We start from the raw sequence: 14,408 nt of genomic DNA on the forward strand, positions 1-14,408 counted from the left end.
GGGTATTCTTGATTCCCACAACACCAAAGAAGTTAAAAACTAGAATTTTCCATTTACAGGAAACCTTAGAAACTATCTCATCTAGGGGTTCTTCTAACTGTACTTAGGGGCCACAGCAGGGGATGAGATGAGGCCAAGAGGGAACAGCTCATCCTCCCCCAGCTCAACCCTTCTGCCGGTGCCCCTTTCCTCCATCAATCACATCGACAGACTCCACTTTGATCTGATTTTTGTCTAGAATTTTATTTTACTAATAAGATTTTTTTACTAATAAGATTTTACTTAAGGGAAAGCTTCTAAGAAAAAATGAGTTAAAAGTAGCTGATTTGTTCCTAAATTCTGTTTATTTTTTAATATTACTAAAGTCACATTATGCCCAACTCAGTCCTGCCCATCCCAACCCGAAGGCAGTAAGCATCCTGTTTCAGGGCGAGGCAAGAATCTTCAATTTCATTTATATTGCTATCACCATGATTCTTTGACAGAGCATTATGGCCAATTGGCAAACTGAATGAATTTAAGAGAGTGTTGTTTCCAGTTCATTTGTTTCGATTAGTGTATGATTTTCCGTCATCGGGAAAAAGTAGGCACTTCCTTCCTTTAGGGAACAGCCACCACCCTTCTGTTCTCTCCCAGGCTCTGCCCCGCTTCAGAGCCTCAACTCACAATGGATATGATAAACTGAGTGTTTTCCTAAACTCCAATCATTCATGTAACATTTTTATGATTTTCATTACATCTACATCTCCATTGCTCTTTCACTGACATAAAGTTTTCTTTAAATCAGTGCACGTCTTAATGTTAGCCATGTCCTAAGCAATAATATCCATCAAATCATGAAAAAAAGAATGTGCCTTTTTACTATTACACCTTAAAATAAATAAGCTTTGTCCATTTTCAGGGCCAAATCATCTCGTGGGACATGTTTCGGAAAACACGGATCGAGTTCGGTCCATCAGCAGAGTCACTGAAGAGTCGCTCGTTCTCCGAAGGCAGCGGGCAGGGGCTAGGTATACAAAATTTAGTGAGAGACTACGGCCGGTGTGTTTTTTCTGCTAAGGTGCTATAAATGATACGAAGGTCCAGGTGCCTAAAAGAGTTTCTTTGTCCCCATTTGATTGCTCAATGAAAACATGTGCCTTTAGGAGAACCAATTTCAATGCTGTGGATGTGTTGTCATTCAGGGTTTTTGTTTGGTTTTGACCCAGGCACGTTACCATTACTCGCAGCGAAGAGACATTGGCATTGGAGACTCCTGTCTGAAATGAGAAGGGACGGCACGCCCTGAAAGCACTTTTGTGAAGAAAGGGAAAGGCCAAACCTCCATGAGTCGAGGACGTAAGTGGTTGTTATGGACTGAATGTTTGTGTCCTGCCCAAATTCATATATTGAAACCATAACCCCAAATAGGAAGGTATTAGGAGGTAGGGCCTCTGGGAGATGAATGGGTCCTATGAATGGAATTAGTGTCCTTATAAAAGAGACCACAGGGGCACCTGGGTGGCTCAGTCCTTTAAGCATCGGACTCTTGATTTTGACTGGGGAGGTGATCTCCCAGTTTCATGAGTTCGAGGCTCGCATTGGGATCCGAGCTGAACAGTGTGGAGGCTGCTTAGGATTCTCTCTCTCTCTCTCTCTCTCTCTGCCCCTCCCCCACTTGTGCTCTCTCTGTCTTTCTCAAAATACATAAATAAAAACTTTAAAAATTACGTTAGGAGCACCTGGGTGGCTCAGTTGGTTAAGTGTCCCGACTTTGGCTCAGGTCATGACATCACGGTTTATGGGTTCGAGCCCCACATTGGGCTCTGTGCTGACAGCGCAGAGCCTGGAGCCTGCTTCAGATTCTCTCTCTCTCTCTCTCTCTCTGCCCCTCCCCTGCTCACACTTTCTCTCTCTGTCTCAAAAATGAACATTAAAAAAAATAAATTAAAATAATAATAGTAGTAATAGTAAGTACGTTAAAAGAGACCCAGAGAGCTCCCTCACCCCTCTATGTGAGGTTACAGTGAGAAGAACATGGCCATCCATGAACCAGGAAAGTGGCCCCACCAAACACGGAATCTTCCGGCATCTTGATCTTGGACATCTGTGAGAAATGAATGTTTGTTATTTAAGTGATAACACCTATTATATCATTATAATTATTCTTTAAAAAAATTTTTTTAATGTTTATTTATTTTTGAGAGAGAGACAGACAGACAGAGTGCAAGCAGGGAAGGGGCAGAGAGAGAGGGAGACACAGAATCCGAAGCAGGCTCCAGGCTCTGAGCTGTCCACATAGAGCCCGACGCGGGGCTCGAACCCACGAACCACGAGATCACGACCCGAGTCGAAGTCGGATGCTTAGCCAACAGAGCCAGCCAGGCGCCCCACATTATAATTATTCTTAAAATGATTCCCTGGGTAAACAAGTGGGAAACACTGGATTACTAAAAAAAATAAATAGATTTCTTTACTGGGAAACTCCTCAGAGCTTTTACTCACTAATACACATTGCAGCTTTCTGAGAGAGGGATATGGTTTACACCGTTTCTCAGTAATTATCTGACCATGGAACACCTCGCTGAGAATCATGTCATGGGGCTTGTGTTCCATGGAATACACTTTGGACAGTATTATTCCGGCAACATCCTGAAGCAGTATTGGAGAAATGGAAGTTCGTTGAGAGTTCACACCTCCCTGGCAGAACTTAAGAAGTGGGATAAGGAAAGAAAGGCTGGATTATGCAGCACCCCCAACCCCGGAAGATAAAAAGAGGTCCGCCTCACCCAGAGGAGTCTCCCACACCTGGGGTCAAGAGAAGACAGACATTTGGATGTCAGTTACACCCTGGGGCAGGGGCGGACTCCATACTTGCCTTCAACAGCTAATGGTGTTTGGGGGTTCTTCCCTTGGAATATTTGAAATACTGAGTCAAGGGGCGCCTGGGTGGCGCAGTCGGTTGAGCGTCCGACTTCAGCCAGGTCACGATCTCGCGGTCTGTGGGTTCGAGCCCCGCGTCGGGCTCTGGGCTGATGGCTCAGAGCCTGGAGCTTGTTTCCGATTCTGTGTCTCCCTCTCTCTCTGCCCCTCCCTCGTTCATGCTCTGTCTCTCTCTGTCCCAAAAATAAATAAACGTTGAAAAAAAAAATTAAAAAAAAAAATGAAATACTGAGTCAATGAAGAGGATTCTAAATATTTTCGTAGGGCTAAGACTGTAAATTCAGCTACAAAACTGGAAACTCTTCAAACCTATTTCTCCACAATGTGGGTGTTTGGGATTGTTAAAAATGCTTTCCCGGTAAATTATGCACTGCTTATCCGCAGAAGTAAACAGCAGCCCGAAGCCCTCGGTGCATGACTTGTATGAACATTTCTCCTCAAATGTCCCTGCGTGTCTGCAGCCCAGTACAGCACGCCGTGTGTCCCGTATTTACTCCCAGGGCAGCCGCCACTCTTATTTCCGCCTGCAAAGGTTATGAGTCATGTGTGGGTGTCTTGGGGCTTCGTAAATTGTGGTAAATTGAGTCAAATTTTCTTTTTCCGATGTAATTGAGCAACAAAAATCACTGCTCCTGATAACAAAAAATTAGAGCCTGTTGACACGCTCACAGGGCATGTGACAGATTTATAGGTCCCTTTCCCAAGATCTTCCATATTTTCGGGTCCGTGTTTCTCCAGCGCAGATTTGGTTGCCAACCTGAGTGCCTTTTGCATTCCTTGGTCTCTCTGGATGAAAAGCATGGGCTCTGGTCAAGTTAACTTTCCGATTCAAACCTCCAAGGAAACGAAAGAAAATGTGCCAGTGATATGGTCAACGAAATCTGGGAAAAGATCCTAAGGGGCATGGATGAGGAGTGACCACAAAGGGGTGGGTAAGAAGAAAACGTCCATTATCTTGAGTTTGATAGATTGTCTTGGAGGGGGGGGCAGGAAATGGTTCCAATTATTCTTCTCCCTGTATCCATGCCCTTTGCAATGGGATTGCATTGCCATATTGCAGCACCTGCCATCAAGGGGTGCAGTCCGTTTTCCCAGGCCTTGGATCTGGGCTGGCCTTGTAACTTGCTCTGGCCAGTAGCACGTAGAAGAAACGTCGGTGTGCAAGCCCTTGCATACTTCCCTTCACTTTGACCCTGACTTCACCATGTGTACAAGCCTGAGTTGGCCTGCTGGAGGATGAGAAAACACGTGGCCTGTGGTCAGTCAGCCCAGTTGTACCGGCTGTGACCCAGCTGGTACCTGTGGTACTTGGTTCAAGGGCCCCTTGTGACCAAGTCTAGCCAAGAGGAGCTTATTCATCTGGGGCTGACTGTACGTGCATGAGCGAGCCCCGCTGAGATCAGCCAGCCCTGGCCCAAATCATCAGAACCTCCCGGCTACCCCATCAACTCGTGAGCAGTTGAGTTAGTTACGGACTTCAACCACTAAGGTTTGGAGTGACTTGGTATGCGGCAGGAATTCACTGGTGCAAGCGTAATTAGCATAGTCTCTTCATCGTCAGAAATCATAAACCATCTTAACATTTTCTTCCACATGATCGCACATCCTACCCCCAGTCTCTGCCATTATTAACATTTTGCATTAGTGTGCTATCTTGTTACAGTCAATGAGCTAATATAGGTAGATTGTCATCCGCTAAAGTCCATTGTTACATGACGGTTCGCTGTGGTGTACATTCTACCTGTTTGACAAATGTATGATGTTAGGCATCTACCAACTCAATGTCATAATGAATGGTTTCACTGCCCTAAAAATCCCTTTGACTCAACCTATTTGTCCCTCCTTCCCTCCTCCTGAACCCCCGGAAAACACTCACCTTTTTGCCATCTCCATAGTTTTGTCTTTTCCAGCATGTCATGTAGTTGGAATCGTAAGCATGCATCCTTTTCCAATTGGCTTATTTTAACATTTTCTGTGTGTCTGGTACCATGCTACTTTTTCTAAATTAACTCATTTAACACTGCAGGGTGCTGTTTTTTTGCTGATTGTATAGCTGAAAGAACCGCACTCATACACACTAAGTTAATTGGTCCAAGGACACACAGCTAATAAGCGCTAGAGTCTGAGAAACTCAGGCGTGAAGAGTAAGAATGCTGAACTACCACAGGAAAAGTTGCAAGTGGCGACCCAGAGGACACATTCAGTCTACAGCTTTGCTTCATTTGGGGCTCACCTACTGTTGTATTTTTGTTTTTTTTTTTTTAATGTTTATTTATTTTGAGACAGGGAAAGAGAGCAAGGGGGAGAGGCAGAGAGAGAGGGAGAGAGAATCCCAAGTGGGTTCTTGAGCGCCACTCAGGTCTCCATCTCACGAACTATGAGATCGTGGCCTTGGGTGGAAATCAAGAGCCAGGTACTCAACCAGCTGAGCCACTGGGGTACCAGAAAATTTTAGCTTTTCTTTTAAAAATTGTAGGGTGTGTTATATAAAAAAAAAAATAAATAAAAAAAAAATAAAAAATAAAAAATAAAAATTGTAGGGTGTGGCAATTGTAGGCCTGCCTTCTCGCACGGCAAGTGTGTTAGACAGTTGTGTTAGTCACAGAGCAACTGGGCTGCTGTAATGATATACCATCGACTGGGTGGTTTAAACAACAGACTACTTCTCACATTCTAAAGGCTGGAAGTCTGAGATCAAGGTGCCAGCGGGCTTAGTTCTCAGTGAGAACTCTCTTCCCGGCTTGCAGATGGCAGCCACCTTCTCCCAGTGTCCTCACATGGGAGAACAAGGGACCTTTGATCTCCTTCCACCTCTTATAAGGACACCACCGAGCACACCGTGGGGACGTCACTGTCCTGTCCTTACCTAATCCTCATCACCTTCTAAAAGCCCCAACTCCAGATATCGTCACATTGGAGGTTAAAGCTTCAACATATGAATGAGGGGGGTGGGGCACAGTTAGTCAATAACAGCAATAATTGGCTAAAACTGAATAGCAGCTGCCTCGTTAGGGCATGAAATTGTACTTCTCTAGAGTATTCACCTCTCCCTATTGTATTGGACCTTGTCGTATTCGCTTATTTACATTATCAGTCGGACCCCACTACTATTTAAGTTTCACTCTACTCTCCCTAAGAGATACTATTGACCCTGGCTGGGAATCTTGCAGGGTCTTGGGCCTTGGAATAAAATGGTAAGTAAGATATCTTGCTGCGTCAGGACAGTGCTGAACACCTGGGAAGTCCTGAGGTAGAGTATGAAGAATTTTAAGCAGATATGTTGGACTTCATTAAAATAAAAAACTAGGGGCGCCTGAATGGTTCACTTGGTTGAGCATCCGTCTGACTTGATTTCACCTCAGGTCATGATTCCAGGGTCGTGTGATTGAGCCCCACATGAGGTTCCACCCTGAGCATGAAGTCCACTTGAGATTCTCTCTCTCTCTCTCTCTCTCTCTCTCTCTCTCTCTCCCCTCCTCTTCCCCTCTCCCCTGCTCACGCTCCCTCTTTCTAAAATAAAAAAAAAAATCTTAAGAAAAATAAAAAACAAAATTTAAAACTTCTGCTCTGCAAAAGACCCATCAAGAGAATGAGAAGACAAGCCAGCCACAGACTAAGAGAAAACATTTGCAAAAGACACATCTGATAAAGGACTACTATCCAAAATATACAACTAACCTCTTACCACTCAACAAGAAGAAAACAAGCCACCTGATTTTTTAAATGGGGCAAAGATCTTAACAGACACCTCACCAAAGAAAACATATAGGTGGCAAATAAGCACACAAAAAGATGTTCCTCATCACATCATCAGAGAAAACGCAAATTAAAACAACAATGGGATACCACCTATCAGCCAAAGTCCAGTCCTCAAGGTGAATGGATAAACTATAGTACATACAGGCATGGAATATTATTCAGTGCTAAAAAGAAATGAGCCATCAAGCCATGAAAAGCCATGGAAGCCATTGGCCTTTTGGAAGCCATCGAAATTTTACTGAGCTTTACTTTTAAAATAAATGCATATTACTAAGTGAAAGAAGCCAATATGAAAAGGTTTCATCTGCCGTATGATTCCAACCATATGACATTCTGGAAAAGACAACACAGTGGAGACAATAAAAAGACCAATATTGGCCAAGGGTAGGAGATGGAGAGATGAATGGGCAGAGCACAGAAGAGTTTTAGGGCAATGAAAATACGCTGTATAATGATGGATATAGGTCATTACACATTTGTCCAAACCTACAGAATGTACAACCAAGAATGAACCCTAAGGAAAAGTATGGACTTCAGGTGATTGTGGTGTTTCATTATAACTTCATCCTTGGTGTATATATATATATATATATACACCATTCTGGTGACTGATGTTGATAATGGGGAAGATACAGGAAATCAGAGCCAGAGATGACAGTGAATTGCAGAATCTTGGGTAGATATTGAACTTTATTCGAGGTCTTTCTTTGGAGGCCTAGGCCACTGTCACCAAGATCATAAGGGTCCAGGAGACCCCAGATGATATCCAAACTTTTGTGTTTAATCAAGAACTTCCCGCTGAAATCTCCCATCTGGTTCCATTTGCCTGCCCCAGGCAAATGCAAACCACAGGTATTTGACCCTAAATGGGGGACAGGGTGTCCAGACAGCATGAATGTGTAAGCCATGATGTGTGTATTTTCCCAGCAGTCTCTGCAATTAGAGAACTTCATGATTCAAGATTTGCATAAGTAGTTTTATGACAGAAAAAGGAATCTGTCTGAGGTTTCCCAATGAGGTATAAATAACAACAATCTTTAACTTGCATTGAACTTTTACTGAGCTTTACTTTTAAAATTATATCTTTGGAGTACAAGACATTGTGTCATCTTGACCTGGTGGAAATTCTTTTAGTTGTTTTTTTTTTTTAATGTTTATTTATTTTTGAGAGAGAGAGAGTGTGTGTGTGGCAGTGAGCAGGGGAGGGGCAGAGTGAGAGGGAGACACAGAATTCAAAGCAGGCTCCAAGCTCTGGGCTGTTAGCACAGAGCCCAACATGGGGTTCGAACCCACAAACTGTGAGATCATAACCTGAGCCGAATTCAGATGCTTAACTGACTGAGCCACCCAAGCGCCCCAGACCTGGTGGAAATTTTTATCTCAAGCTCTTGACACTATGTCAAGAAACATTTTAATTAGAATGATGGCAATATCGATGAATTTTCATAAATCATTTTTCAGAGCAAATACAATTAAGCCACCCTATTAGTTAGGAATTATATTCAGTTGTGAGTAAACTGAGACCTGAAAAAAAAAAGTATATTGATCACATGAGACTTTATTCTCCCATGTAAAAGAAGTCTGGAGATAGGTTCTCCAGCACAATATTGTGACTCCATGAAGTCATCAAGATCCCTGCCTCTCCCACCGTCCTACTCCCCCGTCCTCAGCCTGTGACTTCCATCTTTAAGGACCCATTCCAGAGAAGGCTGCTGGAAATCCTACAGTGACAGGAAGAAAAAAAGAAGAGGAAGGTCTAGTTACCTCGTCTTAATAAGTCTTTTCAGAAATCCCACCCACCAGCTCTGCTTACACATCATTGGGCAGATCACAGACATAGGGCTACACTAGCAGCAAGGAAAACTGGGAAATGTAGTTTTTCAGCAGAGTACCTCACTCAGACTTCCCCTGAGAAAGTGGGGAAAACGGGTATGGAAGGCCACATTTGATATAACCACAGCAGTTTAATTTTTTGATTAACTTTCTATTCTGCGCAATTCAAAACTTCTATTTTTTTTCCATTTTTCATTTTACTAAAATTATTTAATTTTATTTAATTTTCACCCCTATCATTTTCCTCAAAGGTAACCACTATTAAACATTTCTTGTGCATCCTTCCGCAAAAAGCTAAATGGATATGATATTTATTTCTTAGCTAATCTGGGAGAAAATGGAGACTAATTTGGTAAAAGAGAACGTGAGCAAAGTGAAGAGAAGACTGCAGGAGAGACCCTCGGAAGGAGTTTGACACAAGGAAGCCCAAGCAGACAGGAAGAGTGAGTAAAAGAAAAGCGTGCTCCGTCAGCCCAGAAGGATTACAAGGTGAGGCAGGTGAGACAGTGGATGGGGAGACAGAAGGTCAGAAATGTGCCCATCCCCCTCCTTCCAATGGGAGAGAAGGCATAGTAGGTAAGTCAGGAGGACCTCTTGTTTTGCAGGTCATTTAGACCTAACTAGAGACTGCTCTGTAAGGCAACCCTACACCTCTGATGGCCCCAGAGACAACATGTAGAATGTTCAGGCAGAGGGGGGATTCGCTTTGCCATTCTGAGCTACCCTTGTTTTCCGTGTTTCATGAATGCTAGGTTGACCAGCTGGTCTGCCATCATGACCACCTTCTTGGGGGAAACAGATACACCCACTGCCCCTACTACAGGCTAGACAACCTGGGCCAAGAACGAGATGGACCCATGGGAAGGACTCCCCAAAAGATGATAGGGATGAGGGAAGACAGGGAAGATCCTCTAGACCCTGACCTATCTGAGAAAGACTAGGCTACATATGTAGAACCCACAAACATCAGCAGAGATGCCAGCAGAACATTAAAGGACAGGGCTAGGCCATACCTCAGGGTTAGACATAAGCCACACATGCCAAAAGTCTAGCACAAGATCACAAGATTCCTTTCCTACAAGACCATATGTTTGTGGAAGCTTATCTTCCATACACTTGGGTGCCATCTTGGAGAACAGTAGAGGAAAGAAGGGAGAGATCTGAAATACCAGGAGGCTATTCCCTGAGACACGGGATTGAACATGAATCACTTTAAATCGTGGAATCAGACCAAGTTTTAAATTGGATTGGGCCAGATCAACTCCCATCCCCCAAAGGAATTAGAGATAAGAGGAGTTCCTGAGGCAGAACTTACCAGTTATATTCAACAACATAAACTTTCTCTGCATGTCAGATTAAGGAGAGGCCATGGATGACTTCACCATAACTTTAAAATTCTTTCATAATCTGAGGGTCAACATGCTCTGCTTCCTTCCATAACTGTTGGCTCTTGTCTCACTTGAGGTAGGTCTGGAGACATTGTTACCTCCACTGACAAATAATGAAAGACAAAGGATATGGGTCATCAAATAGGAAGTAGCAGGACTGGAGGAAAGGACCCAATGTCTCCAGCTGCTTCTCTTTCCACTGGGCAAATGAATGTGAGGCTGCAGCTTTGCCACCAAAGACAGAAAGGGAAAAAAACAACATTTTTTCAGGGACAATGGACAAATCATGGGCACTGCTCTCTAGATATACTGAAGTTCCTCACTCCAGATGAGGAGTACGAATTTGGACAGAGAAGGTCACACACACCAAGGCCTGGGAGAAACAATCAGCTGCCCTCTGTCTCAGTGTTCTATTCTCCCCAGGCATCCACAAACTCTGTTAAAGCTCCAGACCCTGTTCCTCACTTCATGTTGTGCCAAGAACAATTTATTTGCAGCTTCCCCAGCTCTCGTGAGACCTCACTGTACCTCTGTTGATCTGATCTAATTAAAATCAAATCTTGAAAAAGCTCACACACAGGGCTTGACTTATAATAGCGTTCATTGTTCTATAACGGGCTTGACTTATAATAACGTTCATGCTAATTTACTGGAAAACCATCCATAAGCCCCATTGAACCCACTGACTGAAGACTCAACCGTACGATCATCCAAAAATCCATCTCTCACTTCCTACACTAGTTATATAGCCAGGTTCAGGTTCACAGGAAGCTCCAAGATCCATGCAACTTTTCCAGGGCCCAAAGATTTGAGCTGTGTTTCCTTTAAGAGGCACTGGAAATCTAGCATTGAAATGATGTTTCTAAATCACATTCTCTCACTCTGTGGGTTCCAGCTGCTCAAGTTTCATGAGGATGACTTCTCAGGGCCTTCGGATCTTATTTCACATCAAGCTAAGTCTGGTCTTGATTAAAGTTGCAGCGAGGAAAGCATATGGCCGTCAGACATGCAGAGGCTGCGTAATAAACCCCTGCAGGTTCATGCTGGAGAAGGTAAGAGCCCATAAACCGTCCGCCGTGCACTGAGGTTGGGCTTCCAATGAAACGCGAGCTTGCACGTTCCCTGTGTTTATATATTTGAGTTAATTGAGTTCTTAATTATTAAAAGTGATTCCAGCCAGGCAAGGGATTTCGTGAACCAGGTATTAAAATAACACATCATTGAGGCAAATGTTCTCCAAGGTTCCCCTAACACAGTAAGTTTGGAGACTCTTTGCTGTCATATATTTTAACAGGAAAGGAGGGGTGGAGCTGAGACCGACCATTCGAATTTCACTAAGCTTTTGCATCTGCAGAGTGGAAGGGATAATGCCTTTAGCTTTTGAATTCTGTTAGGACCAGACAAAACACTTCTCGCAAACATTTCCATTTGCTGCAAGAACCAGCTATACAAAGAGGGAAATGGAGTTTCTCTTCCCATCATCAAAGCTCCAGGCCAGATCAGACCAGACCAGAAATTACACTGGTCACTTCTTTTTTTAATTTATTTTTTATTTTTTTTTTTAATGTTTATTTTTGAGCGAGAGAGAGAGAGAGAGAGCATGAGCGGGAGAGGGGCAGAGAGTGAGGGAGACACAGAATCCGAAACAGGCTCCAGGCTCTGAGCTGTCAGCACAGAGCCCGACGCGGGACTCGAATCCACGAACCGCGAGATCACGACCTGAGCCAAAGTGGGACGCTTAACCGACTGAGCCAGCCAGGCGCCCCACACACTGGTCACTTCTATAGACATAGCATGGGGTGAATTTTTGCAGACAGATCTCATTACAGAAGGAATAGGTACATGGGTTTTGTCCTTAATGCTGAGGAGCTCTTTAGGCGGTAGGGGAAAAGATTTCCAGGTAAAGTTCCTCTGCATCATAAATGTTTCATTTTTTTATTATAATAGCGTAGAATATTTCAAACTAGAAGGATAGTATTGCAGCAGGGAACTCCTGTTTTTAAGATGTCTGCTTCCTTTCCTGTTAAAACAACGTGCTATTCAGTCCTCTTTCCTATGCATAATTTATAACCACTACTTTTCAAAAATGTTAATTCTTTCTAAAGACACAGCAGTGATGTGTTCTCACCACAACCCAGAGGAGAACCAGGTTTGACCTGGTAACCCATATGCTCTACAGCGGGTTTTCCTTGGCTAACAGTGTCCTACCCTCACTGGCGGCTTTTCACAGGTAAAATCCCAGGATTCCTAGAAGTGTCCACAATGACACATGCCTGGGGACTGAAGGCCAGAAAACTGAAAGCCTGGGAACCAGGGAAAGGAGCCCCATCTCTCTGGGAGGAAAGAATAGGGCTGGAGGGAGACATGCAGAGAGGTGAGATGCCCAGCATCTTCAGCAAGAGAAAGCTTAACTTTTACAGCTGCACGTCTGATGTTCTATGGAAATTTGGGTTCTCCACACACTTACTTAGCACCTGCTCTACATTGCTTCAGATTTAGTTCTCATACAAGCATCCCATTTTATCCATCAAAGAAGAGTCTCAGGGTGCCTGTAGCTCAGTGGGTTAAGCATCCAGCTCTTGATTTGGGCTCAGGTCATGACCTCACGGTTTGGGAGTTCGAGCCCCGCCTCGGGCTCTGCGCCGACAGTGAGGAGCCTGCTTGGGATTCTCTCTCTCATCTTCTCTCTCTGCCCCTCCTCCCGTGCACGCACATGCTCTGTCCCTCTCAAAAGAAATGATCTTTTTCGTTTAATGCACAATTCCAGGGAACGCTGTTCTCACTATAGTCTAATCAGGGCCCCTCAGTGCGACTGCCAGTCCATAAGCTGTTGATCGTAGGTCCACACCATGAAATAAAGAGCTTGCATCAGAATTTAATCAACTGTGTCCCTAAGCACACTAGTTAAGGCAATTTTTTTTTTTTTAATCGCAAGACTTTGTCAATGAAGGAATCAGCGCGTTGATTTACATTCCGGCCCAAGTTCTTTGAAGAGGGACACTTGAAGTAGCAGCGATCCGAATGAGGGGCTCCTTCGGATTGTGAGAAGCAGAATCTGTAGCACCGAACATGGACCGTCTGTCTTCACCTCTCCTGCCTTCCTGAGAGACGCGTCTCCACCAGCAAAACTAGGAGAAAGATCTCTTCAACCTCCCCTTTAATCCTCACCCCCTTTTCCTTACATCTTCAACACCTGAAAGATTTCCTTTCCCTTTTCTGGATTGGCCATGAGATAAAGGCTCTATGACACTGTTCATGTTAAGAGAGAAAGGTTGGGGTGCCTGGGTGGCTCCGTCGGTTGAGCGTCTGGCTTCGGCTCAGGTCATGTTCTAGTAGTGTGTGAGTTCGAGCCCCGCGTGGGGCTGACCGCTCAGAGCCTGGAGCCTGCTTCAGATTCTGTGTCTCCCGCGCTCTCTCTGCCCCTTCTCTGCTCATGCTCTGTCTCTCTCTGTCTCAAAAATAAATAAAAACATTTAAAAAAGATATTTTTTTTTTAAAGAGAGAAAGGTACCTTCCCCAGGAGGACTTCTGCAATCCTGATAGTCCCACACAATATCTATTTGTTAAAATTAAATACAAATAACGTGGATGCTCTACCACACCCAGGAAGAGTTTCCTTTCTCCCTCAGCCACCCAGTGACACTATCTTATGACTGTTGTATCTCTGAGAATGCCAGAAAAACTGGGGACTGAGGCCCTTTCCCAAAAGTCTCAATCCCCTTAAGAGGTGGGTTAAAGCCTCAGTGCGAAGGGGGCAGTAGGAAGTGTTTTGTAAATTTTTGCTTGGAGACTAATATTTTAACTTAAACTTAGGTGTGTGGTCGTTGGCAGGAGGGACATTTAACTATCAATTCACTGACCGTAAAGACATAAATTTAAAGATCGATGTTTCTGAAAAATTATCTTGTTAAAAAGTAACATAGAAAAAATATAGTTCAATCAGGCTTAGAGGAGCCAAAATGGAAATCTTCATTTTTTTAAAATTTTTTATTTTAATGTTTATTTATTTTTGAGAGACAGGGAGACAGAGCATGAGCAGGGGAGGTGCAGAGAGAGAGGGAAGCACAGAATGGAAGCAGGCTCCAGGCTTTGAGCTGTCAGCACAGAGCCCAATGCGGGGCTCAAACCCACGAACCGTGAGATCACGACCTGAGCCGAAGTTGGGACGCTTAACCAACTGAGCCACCCTGGTGCCTGGAAATCTTCATTTTTGACAGGAAACATTTCTGCTTCTGAGAGGTGATTTTAAAGAAAAGAAAATAGTTATTAATGTTATAAATTTTTCTTGCTTTTGTACAGAATTGTGGCTTTCTCAAACATCCTGGCAATATTATCCCTGAAATTTCTTAAAAGGGTTTCTTAGCCATATTATTCCATCTTCCAGGTGAAAACTAAAATATTTTCTTGGAATAACCCTAAGGGTTTCTGAAACTGAGCTCCATACCCAAGACCTGGGGATTTGGAACCATGGGAAATGCTAATAATTTGAAAAATCTTGGAAATCTT

The sequence above is a fragment of the Lynx canadensis genome, chromosome B1, assembly GCF_007474595.2.
Source record: "Lynx canadensis isolate LIC74 chromosome B1, mLynCan4.pri.v2, whole genome shotgun sequence".
Lineage (NCBI taxonomy): Eukaryota > Metazoa > Chordata > Mammalia > Carnivora > Felidae > Lynx > Lynx canadensis.